The sequence below is a fragment of the Somniosus microcephalus genome, chromosome 5, assembly GCF_052327205.1.
Source record: "Somniosus microcephalus isolate GS21.2 chromosome 5, FLI_Smic_1.0, whole genome shotgun sequence".
Lineage (NCBI taxonomy): Eukaryota > Metazoa > Chordata > Chondrichthyes > Squaliformes > Somniosidae > Somniosus > Somniosus microcephalus.
In genome coordinates, this window is record NC_140991.1 from 311,637,302 (window position 1) to 311,660,089 (window position 22,788).

The following is a 22,788-nucleotide window of genomic DNA, read 5'->3' on the forward strand; positions in this document are numbered from 1 at the left end:
CCCACTCCAGAGACTGGAGCACAACCTTAAGGCTGACACTCCAATGCAGTGCCGAGTGAGTGCTGCACTGTCGAAGGTGTCATGAGATGTTAAAAGTGTCTATTCTCTCAGGTGGATGTAAACAATTCCATGGCACTATTTTAAAAAAGAGCAGGAGAGTTATCCCCGGTGTCCTGGCCAATATTTATCCTTCAATCAACATCACTAAAAACAGATTATCTGGTCATGATCACTGACGTAAAAAAACTATGAGGCACTTGGTCTGAGTATTAAACAAGGCTTTAATCAACTGTTTTTAAACATGGAGATCTAGTTGTGTCCGTCACTAGTTCCTGTTAAAGAATGTCCTGCACCAGCTGGGCCCATGCCCGAGTATTTATACTCTCCCTGGACAGCGCCACCAGCAGGCCGCCCAGTATTATTACATAAGTCATTTTCACATGAATGACAAGATTCATGTCAATCACATCGCTGTTTGTGGGAGCTTGCTGTGTGCAAATTGGCTGCTGTGTTTCCTACATTACCAACAGTAACTACACTTCAAAAGTACTTCATTGGCTGTAAAGCATTTTGGGACGTCCTGAGGTTTTGAAAGGCGCTATAGAAAGGCATGTCTTTCATTTTTTATATTCGATTGGCGACCATTTTGTACTCCTGAGAGGACTGGGATCACTGACTCATAAAGTGTTTGATCATTTGTGTGTATACTGCTTCTGATATTCCATTCTTAGGCAGATATTTGATCAGCACCAGACCGAAACACTGCTTTACGTGGGAGTCCATTTGTCATATCTAGCGTTGTGTGAAAACTGAATCCCTTTCTTATAGAAAAATAAGTTTGATAGCTGATAAAGGTTTTAATCAAGGAAAATTACATGCAACAGCATGATTGTCAAAAAGACAAATGAAACTGGGTTCCTTATTTTCCAGTTTCCCATTAGCTATGATAATGTGGGCTATCAAGGCGATGATTTTCCATTCTTGAGGTAGAAGCAAATTTAGTGCTATGTGTGAATGTGAATAGGACTAAAACCACGAAGCAGTATTTGTTAAGTTTGAAGCCAGAAAGGTAATCTTATTTAATAAACAAATTAACCTTTCAGGCGCATTTTCATGATGTGATTAAGGCAGAATTGCACAGGCCAATCACAGAAATTTCAGTCAACTTTAACTAACCTCAAGCATTTCTTTTCCCCCTAGTATAGAAACCTTGGGCTGAATTTTTCTTCTGTGACACGTGGTCCCAATAATCCGAGGATGACCACTCTCCATATTATTGGGTGCAGGGGCCGTGAGGTTTGCAACATGTCCATGGTGCCCAGGATGCTTCACCACGGCTGGACTCCACAAAGGGTCTTGGGATCCTACAATAACAACAACAATATCAACTTGTATTTATCTAGCGACTTAATGTAGCAAAACATCTCAAGGCGCATCACAGGAGTGATTATCGAACAAAATTTGACACCGAGCCACATAAGGATAAATTAGGGCAGGTGACCAAAAGCTTGGTCAAAGAGGTAGGTTTTAAGGAGCGTCTTAAAGGAGGAGAGAGAGGTAGAGAGGCGGAGAGGTTTAGGGAGGGAATTCCGCTGCTTAGGGCCCAGGCAGCTGAAGGCACGGCCGCCAATGGTGGAGTGATTAAAATCGGGGATGCGCAAGAGGTCAGAATTGGAGGAGCGCAGATATCTCGGAGGATTGTAAGGCTGGAGGAGATTACAGAAATGGTGTGAAATAATGCGACTGGGTGCATCAGTCAGCCATTTGAAATGGGTATTGAAGTGGGGAGTCCCCCAGTTTTAAAATGTGAAAATCCACAGTCTGGTCCCTTCCCACCAGGCTTACTATCCATGTCCAGCATCCTACTGACCCCATGCCCCTCCTCCATGCTGAACAATCATCCCGAGATTCTATAGGCAGCCAGAAATGCATGACTGACTACTGCCACCTGAAATTCCACCTCGCATCCCATCCCATCCAATCCCCCAGTGCTCCCAGAGTGTCATGACCAATGCACGTGGAGTGCGAGAAATGACGTAAGAAAACTACGAGGCACTTGGTCTAAGCGTTAAACAAAGCTTTAATCAACTGTTTTACAACATGGAGGTCTAGTTGTGTCCTTCACTAGTTCCTGTTAAGAATGTCCTGCGCAAGCTGGGACCTTGCCCGAGTATTTATACTCTCCCTGGACAGCGCCACCCGCAGGCCGCTCAGTATTATTTCATAAGTCTTTCTTTCATGAATGACTGATTCATGTCAAGAAAAATATTCAAATCAATTGGCCTCACATTGCCAGACAAGATCAGCTCATTCTTACATGAGAGAAGCATGGGGTAAGCATGAGAGAGGCATGAGGTAAGCCCGAGAGAGGACAGACCCCTCACTAACTGCTGGAGACCGGCCCCACGGGTCAATGGCTGTAGCAAGGTGACCTGTTGCCTGATGTCAGAAGGGGCGATGTCAGTTGGTCTCATGCTATCTGTTCATCTAACTCAGCTGCGTGCCTACTAGTCCTGTGTAAGAAGAGCTGAGCCACACTGGGGAAAAGAAAGACTTGCATTTATATAGCGCCTTTCATGACCACCTGACCTCCCAACATGCATTACAGCCAATGAATTACTTTTGAAGTGTCTTCTTCTTCTTAGGCCGTCCCTCGGAACCGAGGATGACTTGCTTCCACATTAAAAATGAGTTCTCAGGTGACTGATGAGTCCAATGCGGGACCAACAGTCTCTGACACAGGTGGAGCTGACAGTGGTTGAAGGGACGGGTGGGTGGGGTGCTTGAGTTGACGTGCGCTCATTCCACTGTTTGCGCTTGGCTTCCACTTGCTCCCGGCGAAGAGACTCGAGGTGTTCGGCGCCTTCCCGGATGCTTCTCCTCCACTTTGTGCGGTCTTGGGCCAGGGATTCCCAAGTGTCGGTGGGGATGTTGCACTTTTTCAAGGAGGCTTTGAGGGTGTCCTTGAAGGGTTTCCTCTGCCTTCAGCCACCTGGGGCTCTCTTGCCATGTCAGAGCTCTGAGTAGAGCGTTTGTTTTGGGAATCTCGTATCGGGCATGCGGACGGTATGGCCCGTCCATCGGAGCTGATCGAGTGTGGTCAAAGCTTCGATGCTGGGGATGTTGGCCTGAGAGAGAACACTGACGTTAGTGCTCCTATCCTGCCAATGGATTTGCAGGATCTTGCGGAGGCAGCGTTGGTGGTACCTCTCCAGTGCTTTGAGATGCCTGCTGTACATGGTCCATGCCTCTGAAGCATACATGAGGGCGGGTATCACTGCTGCTCTGTATACCATGAGCTTAGTGCCGGGTTTGAGGTCCTGGCCTTCAAACACTCTCTTCCTCGGGCGACTGAAGGCTGCACTGGCACACTGAAGGCAGTGTTGGATTTCATCATCAACATCTGCCCTTGTTGATAATAGGCTCCTGAGGTATGGAAAGTGTAGTCACTGTTGTAATATAGGAAATGCAGCAACCAATTTGCGCACAGCAAGCTCCCACAAACAGCAATGTGATAATGGCCAGATAATCTATTTTTTAGTGATGTTGATCAAGGGATAAATACTGGCCAGCTCCCCTGCTCTTCTTTGTAATGGCGCCATCAGAGTTTTTACACCCACCTGCGAAGGCAGATGGGTACTCGGATTAGCGCCTTATCTGAAAGACGGCACCTCCGACAGTGCAGCACTCCCTCGGTATTACGCTGGGTGTGTCAGCCTAGATTTCTGTGCTCAAGCCTGCGGAGTGGGGACTTGAACCCACAACCTTCTGACTCAGAGGAGAAAGCACTACCCACTCAGCCACACCAGGGAGCAATGCAATGCTGTGGAAAAAGCATCTAGGAACACTCCACATGTATTCTGCCTGGTCTGGAAGCCATTCTTGATGGTGTTGTTGGTGAACAGCGGAAATTGGTCACAGCTACTGTAATTTGGTCTGAATCCTGCCTGATCTACACTTGGAAGACCATCAAGGTGTGATGTGCCAAATAACTGCCCGGATCCGTGAAGTTAAAGCTTAAGACTGAAGCCTTTTATTAAGTAAGAATCATGGCAGAGTTAACAGGGTTCATCTTGACCGAGCCCTTGGTAGAACATACCAGAAGAGGGGCGGGGCCAGGGAGGAGCATTAGTGGTTCCCCCCGGTGGAACATTCCAGACATTACAAGTACAAGTACAAATATCAGAACACAGTTATTTCATCACACTCACCCCCTGCTTTAGATTCAGTCTGTCAGGAGGTCTGATAATCCTCTGGGAACGACGTAACTCTTGCTGAGGCTCCTCCCGGAGTTCTAACTCCGGTTCATTCGAATTCCCAGAATCATCAGTATTTTCCACACTGAGGGTTTGTGTCTCTGAAGGTCCAATACCACGATTGAAAACTCTACTCTCAGAGTCGAACTTGTGATAAAAATAATAACTTCCGGGAAGTTATGTCATCACTTCCTGTGAACTATGAACTATGAACTGTGTACATACCTCACTTCCTGTCATATGTCACTTCCTGTTGGACTGGTATAAATACTGGTCTGTTCAGTATTGTAAGAGGCTTCTACCAGAGGCATGGTAAAGACCTCTCTTGTGTATATAGTGTGTTTATAAGTTACTTAAAGCTTACTTTAAAGTTACTTGATGGTAAGTCTCCTTTTTCTTACATCAATTTAAGTAACTTAGTATTTACACTGACAAATACTAGACCTTCAGACAAACTCGGAAGTTAAGGATCCAGGGAACCACCCATCATGGAGAAAATCCTTAGACCTATTCGTCTGGACTTGGACCCGAATACACCAGCAGCTGGCAGGGTATGGAAGCATTGGTATCGTACTTTTGAGAATTTTCTGGATGAATGTAAAGCGGATGCTCCTGCTAAATTGAAGATACTTGTCAATTATGTGACCCCAAAAGTGTTCGAATATGTTGATGACTGGGATAATTACGAAGAGGTGATTCGGGCACTTAAGAAACTGTATGCGAAGACCCCAAATGAGGTCTATGCTAGACATCTACTGGCCACAGCCCGACAAGGGCCAGGGGAATCAATTGACGAATTCCTGCAAGAACTTCGCAGGCTCAGCGTAGATTGTAACTTTCAGGCAGCCTCAGCTGAGCTGTACCGCCAAGAAATGATTCGTGATGCTTTCATCTGCGGGATTGCCTCTCCATTTATACGCCAGCGTCTACTAGAAAGTAAAACACTTGAGCTACAAAAAGCTTTTGACCTAGCTTGTTCACTGGATTTGGCAAAGAGAAATGCAGACCTCTATCAGCTGCCCAGATCTCGATCTGCTGCTGTAGCTGCAACCAGACAATTCAAGCGGTCTCAGGTGAACCCTATCATGGGGGAATCTAATTCTGATAATTCTGATGAAGAAGAGGAGGACGACCCCACTTTAGCAGCCTCTTGGCAATCTAGGAAGGAATGCTTCTTTTGTGGAGATGCTTTTCACCCTAGGAAAACCTGCCCTGCTCGCAATGCAATCTGCAGTTATTGCGGGAAAAAAGGACACTTTGCTAAAGTTTGCCTATCAAGGGCCTCTACGAGGGCCAATCCAGCTAAGGCCTACCGAACTGCCCCAATTAGGGCCTATCAAGATGCTCCAGCTAGGACCTATCAAGCTTCCTCTCGAGCTCTCTCCCGAAGAAGCACACCGAGAGTTTTAGCCACTCTCTGTGCAACGACACCAATTACAGCTGCTTGCCCACAGAACCTGTCTCAGGCAGCCACAAAAATTTCAATTAAAGGGCATACCTTAGATGCCTTAATTGACTCAGGAAGCACTGATAGTTTCATTAAGGAACAGATTGTTGCGAAATTGAAACTACATGTCTTCCCATCGGACCAGGCAATTGCGATGGCCCAGTCATCACTTAATACCAGAATCTCCGGCTTTTGTGTTGTTGATATGACACTTCATGGTCGTATGTATCCCTCCACCCGACTTTCGGTGCTCAAGGACTTATGTAGTGATCTCCTCTTAGGGCTGGACTTCCAAAAACAGCATAAGAAACTCACCATTGAGTTTGGTGGATCCAAACCCGGACTTACTATTTCTAATATACCATCTAAATTACCATTTTGTGCATTATCAGCAGCTTCACTTGATGAACCCTCATTATTTGCCAGTATTCCGCCTCAATGCCAACCGATAATAACGAAATCGCGGCGCTTTAATCAGGAAGACCAATCTTTTATTGCGGCTGAAATCTCTCGACTTCTAGCAGAGGATATCATTGAACCATGTTCGTCGCCCTGGCGGGCTCAAGTCGTCATTGTCAAGAACCCTCTAAAACCTCACAAACAGCGACTATGCATCGATTATTCGCAAACCATCAATCAATATACCGACTTGGACGCCTACCCATTGCCACGCATTGATGATATGGTTAATAAACTGGCCGAATACAAAGTGTTCTCAACTTACGATTTAAAAAGTGCCTATCATCAGTTACCCTTGAAGGTCTCAGATAAGCAGTACACAGCCTTTGAGGCTAATGGACGGCTGTACCAATTTCGTCGCCTCCCATTCGGGGTTACTAATGGAGTGGCTGTCTTTCAATGGGCAATGGATGGCCTGGTTAAGCAGGAAAACCTAAGGGACACTTTTCCCTATCTTGATAACATTACCATTGCAGGTCACGATCAACAGGAACACGACTCCAACCTCCAAAAATTTCGGGATGCCCTCCATCGCCGTAATTTGACCCTGAATGAATCCAAATCTGTTGAGTCGCAACCGACCATCAACATCCTTGGCTACTGCGTAGGCAATGGTATCATTAAGCCAGACCCAGAAAGACTTCGCCCGCTCCAAGAGCTCCCGTCACCTAAGAATCCGGCTTCTTTACGTCGGGCTCTCGGTCTGTTTGCATACTACGCTAAATGGATTCCTCATTTTTCGGACAAAATCCAACCCTTGCTGCATGCTAGATCATTTCCACTGGGAACAGCGGCTGTTGCAGCCTTTAACCTTCTCAAAAAACAGTTGGAGAAAGCGGCTCTTCACTCCATTGATGAGAATCTCCCTTTCGTGGTTGAATGTGATGCCTCGGAGGTGGCGATCTCGGCTACTCTGAATCAGGAAGGTCGTCCTGTAGCATTTATGTCCAGGACCTTACAAGGTGCCGAGCTACATTATCCTCCGGTTGAGAAAGAAGCCACAGCCATCATAGAGGCAGTACGGAAGTGGAACCATTTTCTAGCTCGCCAGCACTTTACATTGATCACGGACCAACGATCAGTCGCCTTCATGCTCGATAATCGAAAACGAACCAAAATTAAGAATAATAAAATACAACTTTGGAGGATGGAACTGGCCTCTTTTGGTTATACCATTCTCTATCGGCCTGGCAAGGAGAATGTGGCCCCGGACACCCTCACACGGGCATTCTGCTCCACTATGTCATCCTCCACTCTCATGGATGTCCACAATGGTTTGTGTCATCCTGGCGTTACGCGCATGCTACATTTCGTACGATCACGGAATCTCCCTTTTTCCACTGGAGATGTAAAGAAAATATGCTCAGAATGCCGGCTTTGTGCGGAATTAAAACCTCAGTTCTTCCGCCCCTCAGATGGTATACTCATACATGCAACCCAACCGATGCAACGACTTAGCATCGATTTTAAGGGCCCAGTGCCCTCTTCAACTCGGAACACATATTTGCTCACCATGATCGACGAATATTCACGTTTTCCGTTTGCCTTCCCCTGCTCCAATATGCTGGCATCCACAGTAATCTGCTGCCTTGAGCAGGTATTTTCTCTCTGTGGCATGCCGGCTTATATTCACTCAGATCGGGGTCCATCCTTTATGTCAAGGGAACTCAAGGACTACCTCTCAGAACGGGGAATTGCTACAAGCAAAACAACACCATACCATCCCATCGGAAATGGGCAGGTAGAGAGGTATAACGGTATCATCTGGAATTCCGTACGTCTCGCTTTAAGATCTCGGGGCCTACCAGACCAGCAATGGGAAACAGTGCTTCCGGATGCATTGCACTCTATACGGTCCCTGCTTTCTACAGCCACAAATACTACACCTCATGAGCGGTTCTTTGGATTCCAGCGTCGCTCATCTCATGGGACATCACTCCCGTCATGGCTAACTACTCCTGGACCTGTATTACTCCGAAGATACGTTCGGACGTCTAAAAATGACCCTCTTGTAGACGAGGTCGAACTAACCGATGCCAACCCCACCTATGCAAACATACGATATTCCGATGGCCGAGAATCTACCGTATCATTACGGGATCTGGCTCCCTGCCCACCAGGACCTAGTGGGACATCGGGTGATGGCATTTCACCAGGAAACTCTTGGGACCTATCGGGTACCCCTCTCCAGGATCCTGATCGGACACCAACTAGCTTGGTGCCGGTAGAACCCCGTGCTCAAGGTTGCGACCCTCCCAGTACCGCGCATGAAAGTACTGATCCACCACAGACCAGCTCTGCACCTCCCTCTGAACAGAGGCAGTCCGACTTTGAACCTATTGGGGCTCGTACTCGAAGCCATGATCTCCCCGACCCTTCACAGGGCAATCCAGGCCACACAGACTCTGACCAATGGCCAACCGCATGTAATCGGACCAGCGACCCTCTACGACGGGAATCCAAACGGGTGCGACTCTTCCTTGTTCGGCGGCTGCGGACCAAAAGGTAGACCACAGCCTCCTAATCCTGCAGGAGGGAAGAATGTGATAAAAATAATAACTTCCGGGAAGTTATGTCATCACTTCCTGTGAACTATGAACTATGAACTGTGTACATACCTCACTTCCTGTCATATGTCACTTCCTGTTGGACTGGTATAAATACTGGTCTGTTCAGTATTGTAAGAGGCTTCTACCAGAGGCATGGTAAAGACCTCTCTTGTGTATATAGTGTGTTTATAAGTTACTTAAAGCTTACTTTAAAGTTACTTGATGGTAAGTCTCCTTTTTCTTACATCAGAACTCTTTGAGCTCCAGCAGGTGCAAGATCTTTAATAGAGACCGTATCCTCTCGCCCATCCGAATATTGAATATACGCATACTGGGGATTAGCATGGAGGAGTTGTACTTCCTCCACCAGTGGATCAGTCTTGTGGCCTCTCACATGTCTGCGCAACAACACAGGGCCCGTGGTTGTCAACCATGTGGGTACCGATACTCCATTAGTAGCTTTTCTTGGAAAACTAAACACCCTTTCATGAGGGGTGGCATTCGTCGCTGTACACAAAAGAGACCTTATGGAATGCAGCACGTCTGGCAGGACATCCTGCCAGCGAGAGGTCGGCAGGCCTCGTGACTTCAGAGACAGTACGATAGCCTTCCACACTGTCGCATTTTCTTTCTCGACCTGCCCATTACCACGAGGGTTATAGCTGGTAGTTCTACTCGTTGCAATCCCCTTCAATAGCAAAAACTGTCGTAATTCTTCGCTCATAAAGGAAGAACCCCGATCACTATGTATATAGTTAGGTATGCCGAACAAGGAAAACAGTTGGCAGAGGCATTTAATTACAACAGCACTAGTCACATCCGGACAGGGGATAACAAAAGGGAACCGAGAGTACTCGTCTATAATATTAAGAAAATAGACATTACGGTCGCTCGATGGAAGGGGACCTTTAAAATCAAGACTCAAACGCTCAAATGGTCGAGTTGCTTTAATAAGATGAGCTGGCTCGGACGGCTTATAGAAGCGGGGTTTGCATTCAGCACAAACATGACAGGTTCTGGTCATTGTCCGGACCCCCTCAATAGAGTAGGGTAGATTGTGGGACTTAATGAAGTGGTTCATTCTGGTAACCCCAGGGTGGCAGAGTGCGTCGTGGAGACTTTGAAGCTTATCTGTACCTAGACTAGCACATACTCCTCGTGACAAAGCATCCGATGGCTCATTAAATACTCCAGGCCTGTACTGAATATCATAGTCATATGTTGACAGTTCTATTCGCCATCTTAAAATCTTATCATTTTTGATCTTGCCTCTCTGCTTAGTGCTGAACATAAAGGCCACAGATCGCTGGTCAGTAATGAGCGTAAAACGTTGGCCAGCGAGATAATGTCTCCAATACCTGACTGCTTCAATAATTGCCTGTGCCTCCTTTTCCACTGAAGAATGTCGAACTTCTGGTCCTTGCAATGTATGAGAGAAGAAAGCTACTGGTCTACCAGCTTGGTTAAGAGTTGCTGCCAACGCAAAATCAGATGCATCACTTTCCACTTGAAATGGGATCTTCTCATCCACGGCACATACCACTGCCTTCTCAATGTCCCGTTTGATATTAAGGAAAGCCTCCTGAGCTTCCGCCGATAGCGGAAAAGACGTCGACTTAATAAGAGGTCGGACTTTATCTGAGTAGCTAGCCACCCACTGGGCATAGTACGAGAAGAATCCCAGACACCTGCTTAAAGCTTTTACAGTGTGAGGTAAAGGTAATTCCTTAAGTGGGCGTAATCTTTCAGGGTCTGGCCCGATTACCCCATTCTCCACAACGCAACCAAGAATACACAAACGTGTAGTATTGAAGGTACACTTGTTTTCGTTGTAGGTCAGGTTTAACCTCTTTGCAGTCTCTAGGAACTTCGCGAGATTTTGATCATGCTCCCGTTGGTCACGCCCACAGATGGTAACATTGTCCAGGTACGGGAATGTTGCTTCCAACGCGTATTCATCCACCATACGATCCATCTCCTGTTGGAAGACGGATACCCCATTCGTCACTCCAAAGGGCACCCAAAGGAATTGGTACAGGCGCTCATTAGCTTCGAAGGCCGTATAAGGTCGGTCTTCTATTTTGATGGGGAGTTGATGGTAGGCAGACTTTAAATCAATGGTGGAGAACACGCGGTACTGAGCTATCTGGTTTACCATCTCAGAAAGTGTTCAATGATTCCCTCCCGTTGAAGCCTTTCCACTTCCTCTTTTATAAATGTTTTATCTTCTGAACTATACCGTCGACTCTTAGTCGCTATAGGTCTACAATTAGGAGCAAGGTTCGAAAACAAAGAAGGCAGACTTACGTTTAAAGTAGAAAGGCCGCAGACTGTGAGCGGAGGCTGAGATCCACCATACTTAAGGGTAACGCTCTCATGCTGACACTGGAAGTCCAAGCCTAATATTAAGTTCACACACAACTGAGGTAATATGAGGAGTTTAAAGTCCTTATACTCCGTATCCTTAACGGTCAATGTGACTTTACAATATCCAGTTACCTCCGAAGTAAGGGATTTGGACGCCATCACAATTTCACTTCGAGTAGGATACACCTTCAATGAACAGGAGTTAACAAGGTTGGGGTGTATAAAACTTTCAGTACTGCCACAGTCTATCAAACACCCAGTAGGATGACCATTAATCTTAATGTCCATCATAGATTTTGACAAGGAACACGGTATGGTCTGGTCAACCGTAGCCGAGGCTAGAGTAAAACGATAGGCGGCAGCAGAGAAGACATCGGGTACAGGATTACCCTTACACACTTTACTAAAATGTCCCCGTTTCTTACATTTAAAACAGGTAGCCTCTCTGGCTGGGCAACTTTGCCTGGGGTGTTTAGATTGGCCACAAAAATAACACTTAGACCCATGGGGCACAGCCGCAACAATAGGATTAAGTGGGGGCTCCATTGGTGTTATGGATGCCTCCATACTCACACACGAGGCTGAGAGAGATGCATGGGCTGATGCATACACTTCTGAATTCTTCTGGGCTACATCTAACGATCGAGCAGCAGCGACGACCGTTTTTAAAACTAACGAGTCATTCTCGAGGAGTCTCTGTCTAATATAATTAGATCGGAGGCCAGATGAAAGAATCGCGGATGGCTTCTTCCTGATACACTATGGCAGAGACAGCCTTGTAGTTGCAACCCTTAGCCAAAGCCTTAAGGTCCTGCAGGAAATCGTCCAGAGATTCCTCGGGTAATTGCCTGCGAGTAGACAGGAGATACCTGACGTATACTTCGTTAACCGACTTAAGGTACTGGGCTTTAAGAGCTGCGAGGGCCTCTTCATATGTAGTAATATCTTCAATTATAGAGTAAGTTTGATGACTTACCAAGTTGGTTAGAAGACCCAACTTGTTAACCGTCGGATCGGTCGATGATGCGATGAAGTGTTCAAAACATCGGAGCCAATGCGTAAATTTCTTCGACGCATCTGCCGAATGGGCATCGATATCCAGACGCTCTGGTTTCAAAAATCGATCCATCTTCCAAAAGTTGTTACTTAATAAAATTGATGTGCCAAATAACTGCCCGGATCCGTGAAGTTAAAGCTTAAGACTGAAGCCTTTTATTAAGTAAGAATCATGGCAGAGTTAACAGAGTTCATCTCGACCGAGCCCTTGGTAGAACATACCAGAAGAGGGGCGGGGCCAGGGAGGAGCATTAGTGGTTCCCCCCAGTGGAACATTCCAGACATTACAAGTACAAGTACAAATATCAGAACACAGTTATTTCATCACAAGGTGGGGGGCCATTCTTTGAATGAGAAGCCTTTCAAGTCATTTGAACAGCAAAGGGATGGGGTGGTAATTTGCTGCAAGTCTGTGTTTTGGCAAAACTATTACCCTTTGCTTTTGGGCCAGATCTTGGGTATCTTAGTCTGTTGGAGGACTCCAGATAGAAAAATGGCAAGCCAGTTTCTGCTAGATTTCCCAGACTCCTCAGGAATTCGGGGGGAGATGCTATCAAGCCCACAGGCTCTACGTGTTTTCAATGTTCTGATCGCCCATTCTATTTCAGCTACGGTGAAAGGTGGGAAATTTTCTTAGGTTTCAGGTACGCAGTGTTTGTGTTGTCGCCATTTCTTCTTCGCCTCACCTTCAAACATTTTGTCTCTATCTGCCTTTGCTGTGTCCTCATAACATGGAATCAAATTTTTGGAGTCAACATGAAGATGAAACTTTAGTCAGGTATAGGTTGAACTTCTACAACATAACACTCCCCTTCTCACCCAGCAATAGAAAACATTGGAGCAGGAGTAGGCCATTCGGCCCCAGAAGCCCAGCAATAATAAAATATGCAAACTAACAGGCATGGGATTAATAAAAGTAGAATGCATACCTTCAAGGACCCTGGCGGGGTAGCATTGCTTCAGTGGATTGTTGAGCCAATTTAAAGATATTGACAAGTACGCGCAGATTGTAATCAGCTTGTCTGCGAGTTTCCACGGCCTTTCATTTCTCAATAAACTAAACTATGTGGCAGAGAAGTGCATTTGAATGCGTCAGGTCTGTCTTGTGAGCTGTCACAAGCCACAAATATTGTATATGCCTTTTCTTGTTTCTACTTTTAGAGAGCCAACTGCTAGCTTGCACCTGCAGGCATCGTCCTCCAGTTAGGTGAGGAGAAAAGAGTGCCCTTGGCCCGTGGGTTGGGGGATAGCTCTGCTGTCAGCGCTGTTACTTAATTGGGTGACAGGATGATGGTTTTTTTTGTTTTGTTGTCGAGATTTTCCCCTCTCTTAAAGATTGAGCCTTCAAGGGGCTGCTGTTGCACAGTGCCCCACAACCAGTGACCTGGCTGAGAGATGGTGCAAGTCATCCCAGGAAGACAGGTGATTATAAAACTCAGCAGAGGCTGGGATCTGAACGCACGGTGCTTTGAGCCGGGCAGCTGGCGATGGATGGCAGGAGCTGTATTCCCCACTCCAAGTGATTCGCTTTTCCTTTGATGCAGGGCCAAGTGTTGGAGGAGCAGATATATACTGCCAGGGTGAGGCTCCGTCCTGGGATCTTGTTTTGACGTGTGGAGGCATCAATGCATGGCAAGATTCTGAAACTAATGAGGTTCCAATTTCTATTCCTTTGAATGAAAGAAAAAGCTTGTTAACATTTTTGTTTTCTTTACGTGTTATTCCTTTTGCTTGTCACCAGCAGGGTTTGGGTTTGTGGTGTAAAGCAATATTTTTGTTTAAAAAAGGGAAACCTTCACTGGCGGTAGCATTTAAATATAATTTGTAATTTTCAAATGAATAACAAGAAAAAAGGATTAGGGTCACAATTAAAGAAAGACTTGCATTTAAACAGTGTTCTTCACAACCTCAGGACATCCCAATGTGCTTTACAGCCAATGAAGTACTTTTTGAAGTGTAGTCACTGTTGTAATGTGGGAAACACGGCAGCCAATTTGAGCACAGCAAGATCCCACAAACAGCAATGTGCTAATGACCAGATAATCTGTTTTTTAGTGATGTTGATTGAGGGATAAATATTGGCCCCAGGACACCGGGGAGAACTCCCCTGCTCTTCTTCAAAATAGTTCCATGGGATCCTTTATGTCCACCTGAGAGAGCAGACGGGGCCTCGGTTTAACGTCTCATCCGAAAGACGGCACCTCCGACAGAGCAGCACTCCTTCAGCTCTGCACTGGGAGTGTCAGCCTAGATTTTAAGTCAGCAATACGGTGTATTCACATCATGGGGCCATTTATTATATGAAATAAAACAACATTATTTGCACGACAAAAGGAGCTGAAAATGAATTAGTGTTTTTGTCAGAGCAATGAAAATGCAAGATAACATAAATTAAGTTGTACATGAAGTAGAATATGTAGTACTAAATTTATACATAATATGGTAGCAGTCAGAGCGATCTGTCACACATAATTTTGAAAATGTTTGGGCTGAACAATATAATTGAACATTTATAATGCTGCAAGATTTTTTCTAACTCCTACGGTGGCAAAATCCCAAATGCCGTAGAAGCGGATCAAAGCAGGGTCGGTGGGATCACGGCTGGAAGTGTAGCACCAGGATACTCGGTCAGTGTCAGGAGAAAACTGAGGTGGAAAAGCTCAGCATCGCGGTGGGCGAGTGTGATTCGTGCGAGTTGGGGGGCGGGGACGGAGGGTGGAAGGGTGGGGGGGGTGCAGGCGGTGGACAGCACAAAACAACCAGAGTTAACCTTAACCCTAACCCAAACCCTTCGCCCCCCACCGCTGACTCCAGCCACTCGACTAATCCACTCTTTCCTTTTGAATTTATTTTCCCACAGAGTGACAGAGTGACAGAGGAGTGACAGAGGAGTGACAGAGGAGTGACAGAGTGGCAGAGGAGAGACAGAGGAGTGACAGAGTGACAGAGGAGTGACAGAGTGGCAGAGTGACAGAGTGGCAGAGTGACAGTGTCACTCCTCTGTCACTCTATCACTCTGTCACTCTGTCACTCTGTGGGAAATTAAATTCAAAAGGAAAGGGTGGATTAGTCGAGGGGCTGGAGTCAGCAGTGGGGGGCGAAGGGTTAGGGTTAGGGTTAACTAATAAGTACTCAGTTGGCTCAGTTGTTAGCACCTTCTCCTCTGAGTCACAAGGTTGTGGGTTCATAGTCCCACTCCACGGACTTCAGCACAAATTCTAGGTGGTGGTGCCGTCTTTCAGATGAGACATTAAACCGAGGCCCCGTCTACTCTCTCAGGTGGATGTAAAAGATCCTATGGCACTATTTTGAAGAAGGGTAGGGGAGTTATCCCCTGTGTCCTGGCCAATATTTATCCCTCAATCAACATCACTAAGAAACAGATTACCTGGTGATTATCACATTGCTGTTTGTGGGAGCTTGCTGTGTGCAAATTGGTTGCTAAGTCAAAGTGAGGAGAGGGGAATGGATAAGTGTGTTGGGAGAACAAAATAAGGTGCAAGAGACATAGGGGCAGAGAATCAAGAAAGCATAATTGAGGTGAAGAGACAGATCTCTGGACCTGCTCCACTGAAGTTCGTGGATGGATATCTGCTCACAGAGATATCCGATACCCTTTATTTCTGGAAATAAAATGTTAATGATTTCCTGATTTAATAATGAATCAGAAGCCACTAAAAACATCAGGTAACTCCCCAAACAAGACAACTGAGACCACAAGCAAATGGAGGCATTGTCAGGTGAAGGCTTCAGGACATTAGTCAATGCTTACAAACATGACAGAACAGCATTAATAGATCTAGATTCTACAATACCTTTGGGGGATGGATAGAAAGCATCACAAGATCCAAAGGATGGAGCCTCGAGGAACGATTGGTGCATTCCCTCCCCTTCAGAGCATGCCAAGTGTCAGGGAATATATAAACAATGCACAATTGCAAAGACTTTGCAGGAGGCGTAGCAGAAGTTACAGGACATTTAAAAAAGCACACAGGTAAGGCACTGTAACAGCACAGGTCATATATGAAGATAAAAGAAAATCGCTGTTGTTATTTATATTTCCTACATTCCAAAAGTGACTACAGCTCAAAAGGTATTTATTTGGCTGTAAAGCTTTGAGACGTCTGGTGGTCGTGAAAGGCGCTATAGAAATGCAAGTCTTTCTTTTCTTTTATATATATGAAAAAAAAATTATACTCGCAATATTTGCATGGATGCATTGAGTAAGGTAGAACCAGGAAAAATAACAAGATTATAGAAATACATTATACAGGACATGCTACCAAAGAGAACATACTGCAGGAATGGGTTTCCATAGATTTAATCACCTTGTCTCAATCCCCACTGCTCATATGTTTAGAAAGAAGTTCCAGTAATTTCCTGATCTCCTGCCGTAACTTAGGCAGAAGATTAGAGTTAACAACTACAACTTGCATTTATATAGCGCCTTTAACATCGTAAAACGTCCCAAGGTGCTTCACAGGAGCATTATCAAACAAATTCTGACACCGAGCCACATAAGGAGATATTAGGGACGGTCAAAGAGGTTGGTTTTAAGGGGCATCTTAAAGGAGGAGAGAGAGGTAGAGAGGATGGAGAGTTTTAGGGAGGGAATCCCAGAGCTTAGATCCTGGTTAGCTGAAGGCACGGCCACCAATGGTGGAGTGATTAAAATCGGGAACGCACAAGATGCCAGAATTGGAGGAGTGCAGAGATCTTGGAGGGTTGTGGGGCTGCAGGAAGTTACAGAGATAGGGAGTTAACTCCAGAGAAACAGCGTAAACAGCCATTTCCGTCAACTCTCCAGGGCTTCCACTGAACATAGGGGAACCCCTGTGGAAATGTTACCCTACAATGCACACATAACTATAGGGCACAATGTGAAAGAGCTGACAAACATGAGGAGAGAATTGTGCAATTGTTTAGCAGCTTTGTGACTACAGATATTTGCATGCTGCACAGACCAACTTGTATATACCATATTGATCATATCTTCTATGATTTGCATAATATTTTACATCAACGTGTCTATACTGGTTATGTATAAGCACATGTAATGACAGGACAGTGCCCAAATGGTCTGCTTATGTCCCATTTCTTGTCTTCACAAAGGAAAGACCACCCAGTAGTCAGGGTCATAGGCCGCGATTTTATCGGCACTGAGAGGGAGGGTTTGGAGGCGGGTCAAGGTTAAAATCGTTTTGATTGACAGCAAGTTTCGAGCCCGCCGTCAACCTGCCTCCAAACAATTTTCCCAAGTGTGGGGTCCCTGATTTGCGCATGGACCCAACACCTAGCAGCGGGAAGAGGATTAAAGCCAATTACCTGGCTGTTAACAGGTACTTGATAGTCGTTGACAGGCACTTTTTCAATTTTGCCGCTTCTGCCTCGGGTTTCCCGACATCCGGACACCACGCCAGGTAAGTGTGGCGTGTTGTGAGTCTGCTGTAGTGTTTCTGCATTGATGACAGCTGCAGAAGTGGTGTGAAGGATCCAATGGTGCACTGGTGAGTTTTAGAGGTAAGAAAATGTTGGGGAAATTATTTTTAATGTATTTACACTTTTCTGTAGGTAACAAGTTTTGAAATCGATGTCCAGTGCCACCTCATTAGGAGAACCTCTCTCACCAGTGACAGATTGCTTCTGTAACCTCACCTGCAGCTACCATCTGTTCTAGCCTATGGAGGGAGTCATTGGAGAGCCTGTGTGCAAGAGCTCACCTCTGTGCACTGATTGTCAGTGTTTGCAGCACCTCAATGCTGTCAACCACTGAGAAATGAGCTGTCAAAGAAAAATTGTGCGTGGTTCCTTTAAGAAAACCGGCAGATGATGCATCATTAAATGACGTCACCTGACCGGCTTCCTCTTAATTGGCTGGCAAGCCCGCAGGGTGGGCTTAACAAGGTCAATCAGTGTAAAATCACATCCGTGGGCCAGATGTAGTTGGGGGCAGGACTGGAAGCCGGAAACTACCTGACCCGCTCCCAACCCGCATCTATTTACAAAATCGCGGCCATAGAGTCATCTCAGCACAGAAGGAGGCCATTCAGCCCATTGAGCCTGTGCCAGCTCTCTGTAGAACAATCCAGTCAGTCCCGTTCCCCCGCTCTATCCCCGTAGCCCTGCACGTTTACTTCCCTGTAATCTGCAATGTGCATAGGAATAGCACCACTCACCACACACCAAGAGTTATCATCCCACTAGACACAAGCTCTGGCACAGGTATAGATAGAAGCGATCTTCAGAACCTGAACAAACACAGGTGAAAAGTAAATTGCCACTTTTCACCAGAGTATACTGCTGTGTACACATGTCCACACACACAGCCACGTTTTTCTTGAAACTAGTCAGCGGAGGAAAATATGCCCTTTGAGAACTTGACAAAGATCAACCAGGATTTAGAGGAATGATTAGAGATCTACCCACACCACTGTAAGAGCTGAGGGTTGTAAATCTTTTCCGATTGGAAATGCTTGTGGAGGTTGCTGCAGGGTCTGATGTGAGAGGCACCATTACTGAATCTAGCCCAGTGTCAACTTATGTTTACCCACAAAAACAAAGCAGGGCACACTCCTGACTTGTGCCTTGTAGGTGATGGAATTCGAGGGACATGTGCTAGATCACAGGTGTTATAAATCTCATCATTCATCAAGAAACTACTCGTGAAATAATGCTGGACGGCCAGCTGGTGGCGCCGTCCAAGGAGTATAAATACTCGGGCGTGGGCCCAGCTTGCCCAGGGACATTTTGTAAGACAAGGAAGTAGTGAAGTACAACTAGACCTCGATGTTCTGAAACAAGTTGATTTAATCAACTTGATATCGACTCCACGCTTTGGGTGATTTCGGGAACAGACTTGCTTTATGCCCAAACCAAGTATGTAGTGAGTTTTATTCGTCAACAGGTGTGATGGACCTCAGCTGCATGGGGGGATGGGGGCGGAGCGGAGCAGACAAGAAGACAAATCAAGGTATTGGTGTTGTAACACAATTAAGATATCAGTTTTAAGATAGAATATGATAGACAAGGGGCGCTCACAGTCTCAATTACTCTTAGGTTCCAAGGTCCATCATACACAACGTGCTAGCCAAGAGTGGTTGTTCATTGGATAAAGGAATGTTATCCAAAATCATGGCTGGAACGGAAGACTTGTGGACATTTTGAAACTCCGCTACTGGTGCAGCTGAGGTTTTGGAGCCACATTGCTGATGCAAACCGCACTATGGAGCAATGAATTAACTGCCCCAAATTTCCGTTCCAGCTCATTTGAATAATTGTGCTTCGCTGCCAATGCAGCTTTGTCCTTTGTGGAGGGAGCAAGGTCAATTGAGGCAAGTGGAACCTCTGGCCAGTAGGTCCAAATTAAATTTAAATGGGTTGGGAAGTAAGGTGGGCTTCATTACGGATGTGGCGTCCCCGGTTTTCCTCTATGGGTGATTATTTTAATGGGCAAGCACAATAAAAAAGGAAATCTAACCCCTTCACCTCTGACATCAGCAATATGTGCGGACATTGGGTGATGACAACAGCAGGCTTGGCTGACAACAGTCTAACTCACTCATGAAGAGCAGCCACTCGACGGAATGGAGGAACGACGGAACCCATTGGGACAGTATCTCATCATGAGTCGCCACCTTCACGGGAAGAGAGGAAAAGAAAAAAAGAAAGACTCGCATTTCTATCGCGCTTTTCACGACCACCGGACATCCGAATGCGCTTTACAGCCAATGAAGTGCTTTTGAAGTGTGGTCACTGTTGCAATGTAGGAAACGTGGCAGCCAATTTGCGCATAGCAAGCTCCCACAAACAGCAATGTGATAATGACCAGATAATCTGTTTTGGTACTCTTGATTGGGGAATAAGTATTGGTCAGGACATTGGGAATAACTCCCCTGCTCTTCTTCGAAATATTACATAGGATTGCATCGGATTGCATATAGGATTATATAGGATATACGGCGCAGAAACAAGCCATTCGGCCCAACCAGTCCATGCCGGCGTTTATGCTCCACTCGAGCCTCCTCTCGTCTTTCCTCATCTAACTCTATCAGCATAACCCTCTATTCCCTTCTCCCTCATATGTTTGTCCAGCCTCCCCCTTAAATTTATCTATACTATTCGCTTCAACCACGCCCTGTGGTAGCGAGTTCCACATTCTCACCACTCTCTGGGTGAGAATTTTCTTCTGAATTCCCTATTGGATTTCTTGGTGACTATCTTATATTGATGGCCTCTAGTTTTGCTCTTCCCCACAAGTGGAAACACTCTCTCTGTATCCACTCTATCAAAACCCTTCATAATTTTAAAGACCTCTATTAGGGCTCCCCCTCAGCCTTCTTTTTTCAAGAGAAAAGAGACCCAGCCTGTCCATCCTTTCCTGATAGGTATTCCCTCGCATTTCTGGTATCATCCTTGTAAATCTTCTCTGCACCCTCTCGATATCCTTTTTATAATATGGTGACCAGAACTGTACACAGTGCTCCAAGTGTGGTCTAACCAAGGTTCGATACAGCTTTAGCATAACTTCCCTACTTTTCAATTCTATCCTTCTAGAAATAAACCCTAGTGCTTGGTTTGCTTTATTTATGGCCTTGCTAACCTGTGTCGCAACTTTTAGTGATTTGTGTATTTGTACTCCGAGATCCCTTTGTTCCTCTACCCCACCTAGACTCGCACCCTCCAAGTGATAAGTGACCTCCCTATTCTTCCTACCAAAATGTAATACCTCACATTTATCTGTGTTGAAATTATTTGCCAATTATATGCCCATTCTGCAAGTTTATTAATGTCCTTCTGTAACTTGTTGCAGTCCTCCTCAGGATTGACTATTCCGCCAATTTGGTGTCATCCGCAAATTTGGAAATTGTGTTGTTGATTCCTAAGTCTAAATCGTTAATGTAAATTGTGAACAGCAGTGGCCCCAGCACTGATCCTTGTGGAACACCACTACCCACCTTCTGCCACTGTGAATAGTGGCCGTGGGATCTTATACCTCCACCTGAGAGAGCAGACGGGACCTCGGTTTAACGCCTCATCCGAAAGATGGCACCTTCGACAGCGCAGCACTCCCTCAGCACTGCACTGAAGTGTCAGCCCAGATTTCTTGTGCTCAAAGGAGCAAAGAGGAATAAATCCGGGGTGGGGTGGTCACGTTTCTACCACAGATATACAGATGAGTGCATTTGATTTGCAAACACTTACTGTTTCAGATACTCTTTCAAATGACTTCAATTACCAAGTAAACAGAGTGTGTGCTACCTCTGCAGTGAAAATAAATCCCAAACACGGCACTAATATTTCTTTGCAGTGCACAAATTAAAACACGAGGGAGTAATACAAGAGCCAGAACTGCTACAATTACAAACATAAAAAAAAATTCAGTGACAAGAAACAATTTCTTCCTCCTTTCATGCACTAGTGCATAGGGAGATTTTCATCTTTCATCAATGTTCACTGAAAAATTATGCATGTTCAGATAACACGTATAAACCTAACATAACAATGACTGATTGAAAAGTTTAGCAACAAGGGAACTATCAACATCTATTGCTATTACCCAGTGCATACTAAAGATCAGGGAGTTAAAGTTGATGGAAATAAATCACAAGCCATGACAGCACATATGAAGGATAGGAAAATGGAGGCATACTGAAGCATTGACAATTCATTACAGAAGGGGGATTGTCCTATGAGGAGAGATTGAGTAGACTAGGCCTATATTCTCTAGAGTTTAGAAGAATGAGAGGTGATCTCATTCAAACATACAAAATCCATACAGGGCTTGACAGGGTAGATGCAGGGAGGATGTTTCCCCTGGCTGGGGAGTCTAGAACCAGGGGTCACAGTCTCAGAATAAGGGGTCGGCCATTTAGGACTGAGATGAGGAGAAATTTACAGGGCCTTGGTGAGACCACACCTGGAGTACCGTGTGCAGTTTTGGTCTCCTTACCTAAGAAAGGATATACTTGCCATAGAGGGAGTGCAGCGAAGGTTCACCAGACTGATTCCTGGGATGGCAGGGCTGTCGTATGTGGAGAGATTGGGTCGACCAGGCCTTAATTCACTAGAGTTCAGAAGAATGAGAGTGGATCTCATTGAAATGTATAAAATTCTGACAGGGCTAGACAGACTGGATGCAGGGAGGATGTTTCCACTGGCTGGGGGGATCTAGAATGAGGGGTCACAGTCTCAGGATACGGAGTAGGACATTTAGGACTGAGATGAGGAGAAATTTCTTCACTCAGAGGGTGGTGAACCTGTGGAATTCTCTACCACAGAAAGCTGTGGAGGCCAAGTCACTGAGTATATTTAAGAAGGAGATAGCTAGATTTCTAGACAGAAAAGGCATCAAGGGGTATGGGGAGAGAGCGGGAATATAGTACTGAGATAAAGGATCAGCCATGATCGAAGGGCCGAATGGCTCCTATTTTTCTATGTTTTATGTTTCTAAATGTTTTCACTCAGAGGGTGGTGAATTTCTGGAGTTCTCTACCCCAGAGGGCTGTGGAGGCTCAGTCGTTGAGTATATTTAAGACAGAGATCGATAGATTTTTGAATATTAAGGGAATCAAGGGATATGGGGATAGTGCAGGAAAGTGGAGTTGAGGTCGATGATCAGCCATGATCTTATTGAATGGTGGAGCAGGCTCAAGGG